Source organism: Triticum aestivum, chromosome 5B (genome assembly GCF_018294505.1).
Source record: "Triticum aestivum cultivar Chinese Spring chromosome 5B, IWGSC CS RefSeq v2.1, whole genome shotgun sequence".
Classification (NCBI taxonomy): domain Eukaryota; kingdom Viridiplantae; phylum Streptophyta; class Magnoliopsida; order Poales; family Poaceae; genus Triticum; species Triticum aestivum.
Window position 1 is genome coordinate 579,069,438 of NC_057807.1, and position 18,482 is coordinate 579,087,919.

Below are 18,482 nucleotides of genomic sequence, written 5' to 3' on the forward strand. Positions count from 1 at the left end.
TTGCGGGGCCGGGGAGTGTGCCTATGGTTGGTTCTCAATTGCCGTCCCACATGTGTGTGCGAACGCAATATGACGCGTGTTCCATTCGGAGAGCAGCGTGCCAGACCGATCGACCGTCTGGGGTGTGACACAAACGCGACATGTGTGCTGTATACTCCGTACATGTGTACCGCCATTTTCTAGACGCTTTGCTCCATGGCGCGCGCGCAATCCATGGATACAAAATTAGTATACTGTATACTATTTAAAAGTCGAGGGTGGGGCTTTTCCTACCCGATAGGCGGCGGGACAATTCCGCCTAGTCGGTTCGACAGAGACGCGAGAAGACGAGGGAGTAGGCTGCTGCAAACGTAGGGCTGTGTGATTTGACAGCGAGTTACTGCTGGACAGGTGGGGCCTCGTGATTTGACTTGCCATTATCATTTTAACTACGGCGCTACAACCGGCGTGAGTCTCCCGATTCCTGACCACCTCCATACAGGTGCCTCTCCCAATGCTCCACCATGTAGTAGTAGAGGCTGGCTCTTACATGAGAGCTGAAAGTGCATTATGTCGACTAGAGGGGGGGGGGTGAATAGGCGATTTTTATGAATTCTTCACTAAGGAATTTGCCGGTGAGGAAATTCCTTAGCGAAGAACTATTAGCAGCGGAATAAGTACTCAGAAGTAAGCATAACAGAATACACGCATGGTCATCATGATGAAATGAAGACAAGCATAGAGTACAGAAAGCGTAATCACAGGATAACACAAGATGAAGACAAACAGACTGAAGAAATTGAACTGAGGAAATAGAGAAAGTCTTTAGTCAAAGTCTTCAAACACAGATATGAACAAACACTCAACACAGTAATGAGGAAATGAAAGGGTTGAGGAAATAGAACCAGTTAGGTTGGTGAAGACAATGATTTGGTAGACCAGTTCCAACTGCTGTCTCAGTTGTACGTCTGGTTGGAGCGGCTGAGTATTTAAACTCGAGGACACGCAGTCCCGGACACCCAGTCACTGAGCACGCAGCTCAGGACACCCAGTCCTCACCGTATTCTCCTTGAACTAAGATCACACAGATCCCGTCCAATCACTCGTGGTAAGTCTTCAGGCGACTTCCAAACCTTCACAGACTTGGTCACTCGGCGATCCACAATTCCTCTTGGATGCTCTAGACCTTGACGCCTAACCGTCTGGAAGAAGCACAGTCTTCAAAGGTAACAAGCGTCGGATCCACGCGGGATCAATTTCTTCAGTGATGCTCAATCACTTTGGGGTTTGTAGGTGTTTGGGTTTGGGATTTTCCTCACTTGATGATTTTCGCTCAAAGTCCTCGGAGGATGGGTTGCTCTCAAATGACAAGTGTCAAGTTCTCTCGGAGCAGCCAACCAGCTAGTGGTTGTAGGGGGGCGGCTATTTATAGCCTAGGGAGCAGCCCGACATGATAAGACATAAATGCCCCTCAATGATATGACCGTTAGGTGGATAAGATATTTTGGGACAGCTGGCGCGCAGCACAGCAACGGTCGGAAATTTGACTCTCAAATTCCTCAGGGCTATCATGTTCCTCACTGTGTAGGTAATTCGCACTGGCGAATTCCTAACTCCTCAGTCAGAACAAATTCATCAGCGACCAGAAGAACTTCGTCTCTGTCACTGAAGAAAGTGACTGAACTGTATGAGATTTCCAAAGGCTTCACTCGAAGGGATTGGTAGGTGTAGGATTTTGAGTTGAGCATCACATGGAAATTTTCCTTAGTATTTCCTCGACCCCCTTTAACAGTACGGTGTTTCCTATGACTCAAGAAAGAGAAAATGAAACTACGAAAACAAAAGTCTTCACGCTTCATGTTCCATAAATGAATACCAAGTCTTCAAGGTCACACCAATTTCTTCACTTTCAAAGTCTTCAGAAAGTCTTCAGAATATCAAAGTCTTCAGTTGAAGAACTTCATTTTTAGGGGTCGACTTTCTCTGTAAATATCAAACTCCTCATAGACTTATAGACCTGTGTACACTCACAAACGCATTAGTCCCTTAACCTATAAGTCTTCAATACACCAAAATCACTAAGGGGCACTAGATGCACTTACAATCTCCCCCTTTTTGGTGATTGATGACAACATAGGTTAAGTTTTCAACGGGGATAAATATATGATGTGTATACACTGATATTGAGGAATTTGATTACAAGATATAGAAGAACTCCCCCTGAAGATGTGCATAGTGAGGAATTTGCTTTTGAAGCATTGCACATTTGAAGAGTTGAATCATGGAGATCTCCCCCTATATCTTGTAATTCATACACGCATTTGATATATAATATGAAGAATTTGAATTGCATGATGAAATATGGTGCCTGATGAGATTCAGCATGCGTGCAATGTCATTAACGAGGAATAAGCATGCGGAGCATAATGCAACAAAAGTATCAGCGCACCATCGGGTTTAAGATTACAACTCGATCCAAATAAAGTTTCAGAAGAACGAGAGTTGTAACTTAAAAAAATGCCCTTAATATAGACCCGCTTGAAGACTAACTCAGATTTCTCCCCCTTTGTCATCAAATGACCAAAAGGATTGAAACTGAGGACTAACGCCCCTGAAGAATTTCAAGTTGATGGAGGAGCGCCAGCGTTGTCGGGGTTGTTTGTTGGAGCAGGGCCTGCCGCAGTGTCGTCCAAATCTTCATACTCATCAGTGTCACGCGATGAAGAATAAGAGCTGGCCACCAAGGAAGGGACTTTGACCTTCTTGAATTTCTTCGGTGGAGGTGCAGACCAGTCAAATTCTTCCTTGAGACCCATATTCTTCAGATCTGCAGCGCTGTAGACATGAGAGAGAACAGCCCAGGTGCGGTTGAGGGTTTCATGGAGGTAGTAGTGGTTCTTCTTCACTGCATTGTGTGTGGAGGTCATGTTGTGAAGAATTGAACCAAACTGACGCTTGACCCATTTATGATTGCGATCAACCTTCTGATGAAGACTGAGGAGTAACTCACGATCAGTCATCACCCTGGGTGCTGTGGCTTGAGGATTTTGCTTGGCTGAGGTATTGGCGGCAGAGTCATGGGTGGCAGAATCGTCATTGGTAGAGTAAGATGCAGCCTTGCGAAATTGACCATCCAATGGACGAATGCCTTCATCGATCACAGCAGCGGCCTTGCCTTTATCATCAGCTGATGAAACTGTCCGTTTGAGGACTTCAATGGGAGGCAAGTAGCTACCGTGGTTCAGAGTGTCAGCTTTGTAATTCAGTGAAGATCTTGCCCTGATGAATCTCATAATCCAAGGAGCATAGGGCTTCAGCTCGAATGGTGACATAGCAATATTGGCCAGAGTCCTCATGAAGAAATCATGGAAGTTTATGGGAACGCCATGAATGATGTTGAAAAGCATATTCTTCATGATGCCAACGACTTCTTCATCATTTGAGTCGTGGCCTTTGATAGGACTCATTGTCTTCGTCAGAATTCGATAGACAGTCCGAGGCACATACAATAATTCCTTGACGAGGAATTTGGTTCTTGGGGCCTGCCTTGGCTTCAAAGGCTTCATCAGCACTTGCATATAGTGATTTGAAAGTTCTGGTTCATTGTAGATACAACGAGCATCATCAACTGGAGGACTGAGTGGTAGAGCACGAAGCAATTCAGTTGCTGGTGCCTTGTAGTGAGTATTTTCAGACATCCAGTCTAATACCCATGTGTTCACGTCTTCAGCGTTTCCGGTGATGTGCAGGGTTGCATAAAATTGAAGAATGAGTTCTTCATTCCAGTCACAGATATCAATGCAGAAATTCAGAAGTCCTGCGTCGTGAAGAACACTGAGGACTGGCTCAAAGCCGGGCAGAGACTCCATGTCCACATGAGGAATATGTGCATGATCGAAGACTTTGTCTTTGTTGAAGAGCACTGAGGAATAGAAATTGGCTTGGCTGGCAGTCCAGAAACGCCTCTTCCTTATGCGAGCAGAATCATATGGATTATAATCAGTGAAGAATACGTGCTCGGCAAAGAAATCTTCAGCCTTGAACTTCTGTTTGCTTGAGAACGGATTCTTTTGCTTTGGCAGAGGGGTGTCAGTGAGTTGCATCACCACCTCAGGAATCGCGAGCTCAGGTTCTTCAGGCTGAGGAATTTCTTGTTCCTCAACAGGTGCAGTCTGAGGATCAGCAGCAGCAGGTTCATCAGCACTAGTGGCTGGAATTTCTTCATGCACAGAGAGAGTGGGTTGAGTTTCTTCAGAGCCCATTTGAACTGTTGGTGCAGGGGACTGAGGAATCTGTTGGAGCGGGGTGAAGAGAGGAGTATTGGGATGCTGACTTTCCCAAAAGTCATCATTCATCACAGGTGTGGTGCATCCTATATCCACATCTTCATCTTCAATTTCCTCAACACCAGCCTCTTCAGCTGTGAACTGAGGCATAGGTGAGGAAATGACTGGCGTTGAGGGGATTGCGTCCACCTCAATTTCTTCATCAATCTGCTCTGACGAAGCAGCAGAATGATGTTCTTCATCAGATCCGATGGGGATCTCATAGTCTTCTCCAAAAGGAACAAGGTCCTTTGACGGCATGGAGGAAATTGGAACAGCATCAATTGGATTTTCAAGTGAGCTGGTCATTGGCTTCATTTTCTTCGCAGCCGAAGAATTTGACACAGCTGATGCCTTCCTTTTCTTCACTGCAGCTCGCTCTGCAGCCTTGGTCTTCTTCACATCAAATGCACATGGAAGAATTGGAGTTGGTGTAGGTGCAGATGGAGCTGAGGAATCCGTTGGATTTTCTTCAGGCGCAACTGATGCAGTTGCCCTGACTTCTTCAGTTTCTTCAGGCGCACCACTAGTGGATGCCCTGGCAATTTCTTCAGCGGCTGGAATGGGATCATCAGCCCTGGAACTAGCATTTTCATCAGCAGCCTGAACTTCATCAGCGGTGCTGGCATGTTCTTCAGTCGGCTGAGCTGAGGCTTCAGCCTGAGGAATTTCATGTTGCGTTGAGGCTGCAACATTGGTGAATTTCTTCGTCAGGTTGACGAATCTGACCTTGGCCCCTTGCCAATCAGCATAATAAGCATCGAAGTTTTTGCTGAGGTCTTGAATTTCAGTCTGGACCTTGAGAAGTTCTTCAGGTGTCATTTTGACAACGTTTTTCTTCAGGAACTTCTCCTTTCTGTATTGAGCTTTCTTGATCTCTCTTGCCTTTTCAAACTTCCATTTCTCTTCAGTGATGAAATGGGTCAGCATGTGATTTTGACCAGCGGTCAGATGGAAATCAGGCATGGGGGTGTTTGGATCCTTGTGCCAGAGATCAATATAATCGAGGATTTTCCTCGGATCCAACAGCAGTGGCACAGATGTGCCTTTGGCTCTAGCGGCCTTCACCTGTCTGTCTCTGATGATTTCTGCGAGTTCATCATCAGAAGCTTCATCATCAGATGGCACATGGAATGCGACCTGTTTCTTCTTTGGACTTGGCCGAGGACCTCGTCCAGCTGTTGCTTTGGTCTTCAGCAGAGTCGGGCCAGATGATGAAATTGGTGCAGCTGAGGAACTTGCTGAGACACCAGAGGCAATCGAGAAACCAGCAGTCCTTTGACATGTAGTCAGATGCACAGGTGCTGAGGACTTTGTCGGAACTGCTGAGGACTTGGGAGGAGCAGGAGCAGTGTGAGGAATTTGCCGTGAGGGCGCTGCTGAGGAACTTGGCCATGAGGGCGCTGATGGTGAAGCACTTGGCTTACGAGCGGGATTCTTTGGCATGGATTTCCTTGTTTGGACCGAGGTCTCAGTAGCAGTAGCAGAGGCAGAATCCTCATTGAATTTCTTCACTGCCTCCTTGGCTTGTCTTGCCAATTTGGCTTGGCGCTTAGCCCATTCTTCAGGAAAGTCCTCACCACGTTTGATGCTTGTGGGATCAGCTACTTGGCCAGGTGCCAATGGAGCTCTTGGGCACGAAGGATTGAGGGCGAATTTCTTCATGTACTTTGGAGTTACATATCTGTATTCCCTCCATTCCCTTGCCCATCTCCGTTCAATCTTCTGAATGCGCACCTTGCGCTGATTTTTGTTTTCTTTGCCATATTTTGCTTCATCAGGTGTGCAATAGTCAGCATAAATTTCCTCAGGGATCTCAAACGCAGCCATAACCTCAGGTTTCTTTCCTCCTTTCTGCGGCTTCTTACCGTCTGCCATATTCTTCAGTTGAGGAATTTGAACAATTGAGTTCTCTGAAGAAGTATGCAGTTTTTCTTCGAGGAATGCTGCAAATGAGTTAAGTTGATGAGAACCTAGTGATTCAGCAGCAGACATGAGTACCTGTGAACAGAGTACAGGTGCGAGGAATTTGGAGAGGTCATATGCGTTCTGAGAAGGTTTTTCGAAAAGAACAAGTTTTGAGGAATTTGACCAGATGAGCTTGAAGAATTTCACTAAGCGATCTTTGTCTTAGGTTCCAGAGTTGTATAGATCGTGAATCCATACAATTGAGGAATCTTGAGGAAAATCATTGCTTAGAGAAACGAATCAAGAGCATAGTTTGTTTGAGGTGTTCATATATGTGAAGATTTGAAGAATAAACACCTTTGAAGATTTTCAGGAAAGCTTGAGAATCAAGGCGAGTAATAAAAGTAACTTTTAATTACCCGAAATGAAGAACACGGCGAATTGGGAAGAACAGATGGGAAGTTCGTCAGGTTAGATCTTCCTTGCCCTAACTCGGCGGAGGAAGACAGCTACGGCGGCGGCGGAGTGAAGATTTCCGCGGTCGGCGTGAGTACGGCGGCGACGAGGTCGAGGCAGCGAAGCTCTTCCTCACCGGCGACGATGGAGTAGCGGTGGCGCTAGGGTTTGAGTAGCTCGAGCGGGAGAGAGATGGTCGAGCGGAGTAAATGAAGTGAGGAAGGGGAGAGGGGTATTTATAGACACAGTGAAAAACTGTTCGCCCGAAGATTTAGGACGAACGTGCCCCTGCCCTTTCTCCTTCACGCGACATGTGTCACCCACGTACTGTGTAGTGGAGATCGTGTACGATCGTGGGTGAATAGAATAATGCATCATGGGATGCGGAACAGTTTGAGCGGCAAAACCGAAAATTTGGATAAGATTTGTTTTAAAGTTTCGTTCGCAATTTCTTCAGCTGACAAGGACACAGTGAAGATTTTGAACGATTTTCAAATAGAACGCACATGAAGAATTTGTGAATAGATTGGGTTGAGTATAGCATAGAGGGGGAAGGGTCCGATCACATTCCCTTAGCAGAAAAACAACTTGAAGAAATAGCTATAAGTGAATGTTGTAGAGGACATAAACTCATATATGTATATATAGCCAATGAAGAAAAACGAAGGAACAGTGAAGATTTTGCAAAGTTGAAGAATTTGAAAAACTGAAGAATTTCAAAACTGAGGAAAAACTCAAATTGAAGGTTTTCAATTTTTTTGTGGTGGCGTGACCCACCGTATAAGAATGATAATTTCAGACACCGCGTACAATTGTCGTAGGGTTCTGAGAATCAAATTCTTCATTAATTTCTTCACACTTAGAGTGTTATTCTTCATTGATTGAAGAAAAACGTTTCTTCATGTGTTGCACATCTAAGTCATTAATTTTGCATAAGTGTTAGGATGTGTGTCATTTTCAAAGAACATTCGAAGATTCTAAGATATTTAGCTCACACCGCAACTTGCTAAATCTCTTCTCATCCAAGGGCTTAGTGAAGATATCAGCTAGCTGTTCTTCAGTCTTCACGTGCTCGATGGAGATGTCGCCCTTCAACACATGATCACGAAGAAAATGATGACGAATCTGAATGTGCTTTGTCTTCGAGTGCTGAACTGGGTTGTGAGCAATCTTGATGGCACTCTCATTGTCGCAGAGGAGAGGCACATTCTTCACGTTGACGCCATAGTCCTTGAGTGTTTGCTTCATCCAAAGCAGTTGAGCACAGCAAGAGCCAGCAGCAATGTATTCAGCTTCCGCAGTAGACAGTGATACGCAGTTCTGTTTCTTCGAGGACCAACAGACCAAAGATCGTCCGAGGAAATGACAAGTGCCAGAAGTTGACTTGCGGTCCACACGATCACCAGCATAGTCAGAGTCAGAATATCCAATGAGATCAAAAACAGAGCCCTTGGGGTACCATAATCCTAGTGTTGGTGTGTGAGCTAGATATCGAAGAATATGCTTCACAGCCTTATGGTGTGATTCCTTCGGTGCAGCTTGAAATCGGGCACACATGCAAACACTAAGCATTATATCTGGCCTAGATGCACATAAGTACAATAAAGAACCAATCATGGAGCGGTATACCTTGTGATCGAAGTCAATACCATTTTCATCAGTGCATAGATGGCCTTTTGTGGGCATAGGAATTTTGACGCCTTTGCAATCTTGCATGCCGAATTTCCTCAGTACATCTTTGAGGTATTTCTCCTGAGATATGAATATGCCATTGCGCTGTTGACGAATTTGAAGACCTAAGAAGAATTTCAACTCTCCCATCATAGACATTTGATATTCTTCACTCATCATATAGGCAAATTCATCACTATAACGTTGGTCAGTACAGCCAAAGATAATATCATCAACATATATTTGGCACACAAACAGTTCACCATCATAAGATTTAGTAAAGAGAGTAGGGTCGAGTGAACCGGGTGTGAAGCCATTCTTCACGAAGAATTCCTTCAATGTATCATACCACGCCCGAGGGGCTTGCTTGAGGCCATAGAGGGCCTTATTAAGTTTGAAGACTTTGTCAGGATTCTTTGGATCTTCAAAACCTGGGGGTTGAGCAACATATACTTCTTCCTCAAGCTTACCATTGAGGAATGCACTTTTCACATCCATTTGATATAAGATGATATCATGATGATTAGCATAAGCAAGTAATATGCGAATAGCCTCAAGTCTAGCAACAGGTGCAAAAGTTTCATCGAAATCAATTCCTTCAACCTGTGTGTAGCCTTGAGCTACTAGTCGTGCCTTATTCCTTACCACAAGGCCATTTTCATCTTGCTTGTTGCGATAGATCCACTTTGTGCCAATGATATTATGCTTGTGAGGATCTGGACGTTTGACCAGTTCCCAGACATTGTTGAGCTCGAACTGATGTAATTCTTCTTGCATAGCCTGAATCCACTCCGGCTCCAAAAATGCTTCATCTACCTTAGTGGGCTCTGTGATAGAGACAAAAGCATAGTGCCCACAAAAGTTAGATAAATGTGAAGCTTTTGAGCGTGTGAGAGGACCTGGCGCTTCAATGTCATCGATGATCTTGTCAACTTGTACTTCTTTTGCAACGCGAGGATGAGCTGGTTGACGTCGAGGTATTTGATCATTTTCCTCAGCACCATTGTCTTCAGCATTGTCTTCAGGTGCGTCAGCTCGACGTTCTTCGCGTACTGGAATGAATTCTTCAGCAATTCTTCAGTAGGAATGACATCCTCAGTTGCCTTGAACTTGATAGAATCCTCAGGTGCTGGTTCATCTAACACAGAAGGTAGGTGCTCTCTTTGCGAGCCATTAGTTTCATCGAACCGCACATCTACAGTTTCAACAATCTTGTGAAGAGCGATGTTGAAGACTCTGTAGGTGTGCGAGTCCTTTCCGTAACCAAGCATAAAACCTTCATGTGCTTTCGGTGCAAATTTAGAATTGTGGTGAGGATCTCTAATCCAACATTTAGCACCGAAGACTTTGAAATAACTCACATTGGGTTTCTTGTCAGTGAGGAGTTCATAGGCCGTCTTCTTGAAGAATTTGTGAAGATATACTCTGTTGATGATGTGGCACGCAGTATCAATTGCATCAATCCAAAAACGATGAGGCGTTTTGTATTCATCAAGCATAGTGCGAGCCATCTCAACAAGAGTTCTGTTCTTGCGCTCCACGACGCCATTTTGCTGAGGAGTATAAGGAGCAGATAACTCATGAGTAATACCAAGTTCATCTAGATAGTCATCAAGACCAGAATTCTTGAACTCAGTTCCATTGTCACTTCTGATGTGCTTGATCTTCACACCAAAGTTGGTTGAAGCCCTCGAGGAAAATCGTTTGAAGACTTCCTGCACTTCATGTTTGTAAGTAACAATGTGTACCCATGTGTATCGAGAATAATCATCAACAATGACAAAACCATATAGAGATGCAGCATTAGAGAATGCTGAGTAATGATTTGGTCCGAAGAGGTCCATGTGAAGCAATTCGAATGGATGAGTAGTGGTCATGATAGTCTTCGCTGGATGCTTGGCCTTGGTCATTTTTCCAGCTTCACAGGCTCCGCATAAGTGATCCTTGAGGAATTTGACATTCTCAATGCCAATGACATGCTTCTTCTTCGCAAGCGTGTGCAAATTCCTCATGCCTGCGTGACCAAGTCGTCGATGCCATAGCCAGCCTTCTGAAGCTTTTGCAAGTAGACACACGGCTGGTTGTGGTCCTGTAGAGAAATCAACAATATACAAATCTCCTCTCCTAAAGCCTTCGAAGACTTTGGAATTGTCAGCTTCCATAATCACAACACAGCGATACTTGCCAAAGACAACAACCATATCAAGATCACAAAGCATTGAGACTGACATGAGATTGTATCCTAATGACTCAACAAGCATGACTTTGTCCATGTGTTTATCCTTAGAGATCGCAACCTTACCAAGACCCAATACCTGACTTTTGCCTTTGTCAGCAAAGATAATATGCTTCAGATGTGACGGTGTTAAAGGAGCATCCATCAAGAGATTCTTGTCACCAGTCATGTGATTTGTACATCCACTATCGAGGAACTATTCAGTGGTTTTGGGTTGATCATCCTGCAGATGAATTAGTGTAACTTACAATCTCATATGCTTCATCAGTGAAGAATATGATATCAAGTTCATTAGATGAATTTCATCAAGCGGTAAACAGATATAGCAGTATGAGGACATGTGAAATGAAGGTTCATTTCATCATGGTTAGCCTGCGTCCTTTCAGGCAATTTTGTCAGGTCCCCAGAAAATTCTTCAGACGTTAAGGCACGTCTGGAGACCTGACCCTGCATAAGAGATTAGTTCTTTTTCTTCACCACCCACATCTGAAGGGGTGGCAAAGAGTTCATCACTCTGCGAGCACCATATGAGAATGGTGGCATAGAAGCCAACCCATTTCGTTTCACATAAGAGGGGTTAGGGTAAGCATATGAATAAGCAGAGAAATTCTTCGAGGACTTATGAACATAATGATTTGAAGAATAATGTGCATATTCATAGCCCTTAGCTCTACCCTGCGAAACAGAGTTGTTAGCATGATGATGATCATATGAGGACTTTTATCCAGTTGAGGAATTTGATCCACGTGAGGAATTTGGTCCATATGAGGACTTGGATCCATATGAAGAATTAGGTCCATATGAAGAGTTTGTTCTGGGGTTCCTATTCTTCACAGGTGGTGTCATGAGGACATTCATCTGAAGACTTTCAACATAACTTTTGGGAACCCAGATTTTCTTCATAGGGGAACCGTTCCTGCAGTTAGTCCCAACATATCTAGCAAATACTTCACCATTCTGATTTTTGAACAGTTTATAGTTGGAGTCAAATGACTCATCAGAAGAATGAGGAGATTCACATGTAAAGCCAGATAACAAGGATGGATCAACTGGAGGTCCCTTTGCAGCAACCCATGAGGTTTTGGGGTACTGCTCAGGTTTCCAATATGTTCCATCAGCATTAAGTTTCCTCTCAAAGGCAATACCCACTTTCCTAGGGTTTCTATTGAGGATCTGCTTTTTGAGCACATCACAAAGAATCTGATGCCCTTTGAGGCTTTTGTACATGCCTGTCGTGTACAGTTCCTTCAGCCCTGCATCGTCAGTGATACTAGCAATGTCCTCAGATGAGGAATTAGTGATAGCAGAGGCAGGTGAAGAATTTGTAACAGTTGAAGCATTTGAACATTCAGGTGAAAAATTAGCAGATTCACGTTCAATGCACTTTAAGCATGGAGGAACAAATTCTTCCTGAGAAGTGCTGATTTGTTGAGCAAGTAATGAATCGCGCTCCTTCTGAAGATCTTCATAACTCACTCTTAGCTTCTCAAGATCTTGCTTTCTTTGAAGAAATTCATAAGAAAGTTTCTCATGATCAGATAAGAGAGTGTTATGATGGCTTTGAAGGTTATCAAGCCTAGACTGAAGTCTCTGAAGATTTTCAGACAGGGCTTTAGTGCGATCCATTTCTTCACCCAGCATATCATCACTTTTGTCTAGCATGCTTTGAACCTTTTCAAAAGCCCTTTGTTGTTTTACAGCAATCTTTGCAAGTTTAGAGTAGCTGGGCTTGAGATTCTCATCAGATTCATTTTCACTAGATTCAGAGGAGGTGTATTTGAGTACCTTTGCACCTTTTGCCATGAAGCAATAGGTGGGAGCATAGTCATCATCATCTTCATCAGGCTTGTTGGTGGGGTCAGTTTCTTTAGTGTTGAAGATAGACTTGCTAATGAAAGCAGTAGCGAACGCCAGACTCGCCACACCAGATTCGGATTCTTCAGACGCCTCCTCTTCCTCATTTTCCTCAGATTCAGCTTCAGAGTCCATTTCCTTGCCAATGAATGCCCGAGCCTTCTTGGAGCTGCTCTTCTTGTGAGATGAAGACTTCGAGGATTTTGATGACGAAGATTTTGACGATTTCTTCTTCTTCGCATCATCAGATCTGTAATCCTTGTATTTCTTCTTCTTCAATTCCTTTTCCCACTGAGGACAATCTTGAATATAATGACCAGGTTTCTTGCATTTGTGGCACAACCTTCTCTTATAGTCACTTGATGAGGAATCACTGCCTTTTGAGGATTTTCCAAAGCGACCATGTCTTGAGAACTTCTGGAATTTCTTCACGAGCAGTGCTAGCTCCTGGCTCAATTCTTCAGGGTCACCAAGGCTACTACCAGAGTCCTCACATTCAGACTCAGACACAACCTTGGCCTTCAGGGCACGTGGTGTGCCATAACTCGAACCATAGAGATCTCTCTTTTCAGCAAGCTGGAACTCGTGAGTATTTAGCCTTTCGAGGATATCGGCAGGATCAAGAGACTTGTAGTCAGCCCGTTCTTGTATCATCAGACCCAGAGTGTCAAATGAGGAATCAAGCGATCTCAACAGTTTCTTCACCACCTCATGGTCAGTGATGTCAGTGGCACCGAGGGCTTGAAGCTCATTTGAGATGTCAGTGAGGCGATCGAAGGTTTGTTGGACATTTTCATTGTCGAGTCTCTTGAAGCGGTTGAAGAGATTCCGAAGAACATCAACTCAAGAGTCACGCTGAGTTGAGACTCCTTCATTCACTTTGGACAGCCTATCCCAGATAAGCTTAGCGGTTTCCAAAGCACTCACTCTTCCATACTGTCCTTTACTCAGATTGCCACATATGATATTCTTCGCTTGAGAATCGAGTTGCTTGAATCTCTTCACATCGGTAGCGTTCAGTGAGGGTGAAACAGAGGGAACACCATTTTCCACAACATACCAGAGATCGTTGTCAATTGCCTCGAGATGCATTCAGATCTTGTTTTTCCAGTAGGGGTAGTCCGTTCCATCGAAGGTAGGACACCCAGCCGAGACCTTGATCATACCTGCGGTCGACATAACTAAAACTCCAGGCGGTTAAACCAAAATCACACAGAACAAGGGAGTACCTTGCTCTGATACCAATTGAAAGTGCGTTATGTCGACTAGAGGGGGGGTGAATAGGCGATTTTATGAATTCTTCACTGAGGAATTTGCCGGTGAGGAAATTCCTTAGCGAAGAACTATTAGCAGCGGAATAAGTACTCAGAAGTAAGCATAACAGAATACACGCATGGTCATCATGATGAAATGAAGACAAGCACAGAGTACAGAAAGCGTAATCACAGGATAACACAACATGAAGACAAATAGACTGAAGAAATTGAACTGAGGAAATAGAGAAAGTCTTCAGTCAAAATCTTCAAACACAGATATGAACAAACACTCAACACAGTAATGAGGAAACGAAAGGGTTGAGGAAATAGAACCAGTTAGGTTGGTGAAGACAATGATTTGGTAGACCAGTTCCAACTGCTGTCTCAGTTGTACGTCTGGTTGGAGCGGCTGAGTATTTAAACTCGAGGACACGCAGTCCCGGACACCCAGTCACTGAGCACGCAGCTCAGGACACCCAGTCGTCACCGTATTCTCCTTGAACTAAGATCACACAGATCCCGTCCAATCACTCGTGGTAAGTCTTCAGGCGACTTCCAAACCTTCACAGACTTGGTCACTCGGCGATCCACAATTCCTCTTGGATGCTCTAGACCTTGACGCCTAACCGTCTGGAAGAAGCACAGTCTTCAAAGGTAACAAGCGTCGGATCCACGCGGGATCAATTTCTTTAGTGATGCTCAATCACTTTGGGGTTTGTAGGTGTTTGGGTTTGGGATTTTCCTCACTTGATGATTTTCGCTCAAAGTCCTCGGAGGATGGGTTGCTCTCAAATGACAAGTGTCAAGTTCTCTCGGAGCAGCCAACCAGCTAGTGGTTATAGGGGGCGGCTACTTATAGCCTAGGGAGCAGCCCGACATGATAAGACATAAATGCCCCTCAATGATATGACCGTTAGGTGGATAAGATATTTTGGGACAGCTGGCGCGCAGCACAGCAACGGTCGGAAATTTGACTCTCAAATTCCTCAGGGCTATCATGTTCCTCACTATGTAGGTAATTCGCACTGGCGAATTCCTAACTCCTCAGTCAGAAAAAATGCATCAGCGACCAGAAGAACTTCGTCTCTGTCACTAAAGAAAGTGACTGAACTGTATGAGAGTTCCAAAGGCTTCACTCGAAGGGATTGGTAGGTGTAGGATTTTGAGTTGAGCATCACATGGAAATTTTCCTTAGTATTTCCTCGACCCCCTTTAACAGTACGGTGTTTCCTATGACTCAAGAAAGAGAAAATGAAACTACGAAAACAAAAGTCTTCACGCTTCATGTTCCATAAATGAATACCAAGTCTTCAAGGTCACACCAATTTCTTCACTTTCAAAGTCTTCAGAAAGTCTTCGGAATATCAAAGTCTTCAGTTGAAGAACTTCATTTTTAGGGGTCGACTTTCTCTATAAATATCAAACTCCTCATAGACTTATAGACCTGTGTACACTCACAAACGCATTAGTCCCTTAACCTATAAGTCTTCAATACACCAAAATCACTAAGGGGCACTAGATGCACTTACAAGAGCCCACTTCTCCACTTTTTCATTGCCTCTCTTTCCTCCACATATGCAAAAATGCCATGTAAAGCGCACTATTGTACTTACTTGCTCCTACAGGTGCTTAAGCTTGCCATATAGGCATAAAGTCTGATGTGGCAAGTTAATCAAGAAGAGAGAGACTAGTTTGGTGAACCAAGGAAGAAACGGTGCTAAGCGCGTGTACCTAGGTGAAAAGATAATTTTGAGTCTATAGCTAATCAAATGAAGCAAACTTAGCAACACCATTTCATTGGAAGAGGTCACTCCTTGGCAAATGCAATAAATACTAGTACTCCCTGTGTCCCATTATATAAGAACGTTTTTGACACTACACTAGCTAGTGTCAAAAACGTTCTTATATTATGGGACGGAGGGAGTACGAAGAAAGAGATAGAGAGGAGTAAAAAAATACACTTATAGCCAACCTTGTTGTAGTATGAGTGACTAAGTGATGACTGTGTATGACATGCCAACATCAGATAGCCTAACGCACCGTGTTAAATCTCCAAGGGCGCGACCACGCGAGCGACGCGACGGTCGTGGTAGGCGCGACCATGATACGGGCTGCTGGCAGCCCTTGGATCTGAGATTAACCGGTCGCATGCTAAGTTGCTAAAAATTTTAAGAATAACCCTCCAGGATAGGATATTCACCCATAGGTCTAGAATCACGCCATGCAACCATTCGATCTCAGATCCAAGGGCTCTCAGAATCCTGTATCATGGGAGAATGGAAAGCCACTACCCTGCCGTTCACACGCTGGCAGTTTGCTCCTACTCTTTCCTGCACGTCCTTTAATACTACGGCGGTTCGCTCCTAGTCGTCCCGTCCATTCACATTACGACAGTTCCACTAATCCTAACCCTCCTCCCAAATCCATGGCGTCCCAAATCTCCCCGATCAGCGGTGAGTACAAGGTTAGAACCATCATCGGCGATGAGTTTGACGTCATCTACACCCGTACTTCCGCGACGGTGAAAGGATGCCTTTCTCGCTTCAGACGCGTGTTCGAAAAATCACATGATGAGTGGGTCGCTGGGCTAGATGTTGAGTACACCACAGTCGTGGGACGAGAGAAGGATCTAAAGGACGAAGAGAGGAAGAAGCCCGCCGTGATCCAGGTTTGTGTACATAACGTTTGCTTGGTCTACCACATATGCCATGCCTACGTTGAGTGCCAGGATTTTAAGAACTTCCTCGAGGACAAAACAGTCAAATTCGTTACTGTAGACTTTAAGAACGACAAAGAAGTCCTGTGTCGGATAGGCCTCGTTGTAGGCAACCCCTTCGACCTCCGGAAGAATCGACTAGTGCCCTCTCGTCGGCCCTCAGTGCTGACCCTGGCAGGAGCCATGGTTCATCCTTCATACCGCAAACTGGAGAAACCTCATTACACATTTCATCGTCATGCATGGCAGCGGAATGTACTAGATATAGACCACATCCACTACGCTGCAATGGATGGCTACCTTTGTTTCAATATCTACAAGGGTTGGATGAAGAGCAATAACCAAGTTGGCGGTTCAAGCAAAGAAGTATCGGCCAAGAGGAAGAGGGACAAGGACGAAGTCGAGGACGTGGACGAGGACTCCGAGTAAGGTGGCAGTGTCATTGCTCATGGCGGTTCTAAACTTCTAATGCAGTGTCTACCAGATTAGTTGCATAGTTTAATTTCAGGTGTGCTTAGTTTAATTTAAGGGGTGTGTTGTGCTGAGCCCCCAGCAGAACTATGTTATGTTTCTTCTCGTTACTTTAACTCTTCAGTATGTACATACTAGTACTAGTATTTCTTTAATAGAATTTAGCACCCCAATTAAGCACGTACTAGCTTTTTTAATAGTACTATATGCATAATTTGGCGACGAGCACTCTCTATATGTACCACCTTTTTTTTAAATTTCAATTTTTGCTCCATGGCGCAATCCATCGATAGTGGAGTACTACTGTACAAAAGTATACATTTTTTAAAAGGCTAGCATATTGTTCATCATATATATATATAGCCAGTTAAATTCTCAACCTAGAACAACGTGCATGCCATGTAGTAAACCGATCTGGAGGAAGTATAGTAAAAATGAGGTGATTTTACCCAGTGATCGGCGGGGGAGCATGGCCTGTCATGCGGTCCCACGTGTCATGATGTACCAAGGCGATGCGCGTGTCCCTCTTGAGGCAGAAGCAATACTAGTACGTGGTTTGAGATGATGTCGAACCGAAGTGTGAAATAATGGTTGCTTCGTCCGTCTGGGAAGGTGCGGCATTGTGATTTGATGTCTCATTGCTCATTACTAACACTGGGCCGGTACGAATGGGGTGCGTCCCCCTTGCTTTTCTGCACTGTTATTTGGTGCTTGACACGTCGACCCGGTTGCACATGAGATGACCCCCACATCCTTTGTCAAAATAAACAACACCCCAATCAATGCATTTCACTCTTCCGTGCAACGGACGGGCACCTTACTTGCTCCTACAGGTGCTTAAGCTTGCCACATAGGCATAAAGTCTGATGTGGCAAGTTAATCAAGAAGAGAGAGACTAGTTTGGTGACCCAAGGAAGAAACGGTGCTAAGCGCGTGTACCTAGGTGAAAAGACAATTTTGAGTCTATAGCTAATTAAATGAAGCAAACTTAGAAACACCATTTCATTGGAAGAGGTCACTCCTTGGCAAATGCAATAAATACTAGTACTCCCTGTGTCCCATAATATAAGAACGTTTTTGGCACTACACTAGTGTCAAAAACGTTCTTATATTATGGGACGGAGGGAGTACGAAGAAAGAGATAGAGAGGAGTAAAAAAAATACACTTATAGCCAACCTTATAGCCAACCTTGTTGTAGTATGAGTGACTAAGTGATGACTATGTATGACATGCCAACATCAGATAGCCTAAGGCACCGTGTTAAATCTCCAAGGGCGCGACCGCGCGAGCGAGGCGACGGTCGTGGTAGGCGCGACCATGATACGGGCTGCTGGCAGCCCTTGGATCTGAGATCAAACGGTCGCATGCTAAGTTGCTGAAAATTTGCAGAATAACCCTCCAGGATAGGATATTCTCCCATTGGTCTAGAATCACGCCATGCAAGCATTCGATCTCCGATCCAAGGGCTCTCGGAAGCCCGTATCATGGGAGAATGGAAATCCACTACCCTGCCGTTTGCACGCTGGCAGTTCGCTCCTACTCGTCCCCTCACGTCCTTTAATACTATGGCGGTTCGCTCCTAGTCGTCCCGTCCATTCACATTACGGCA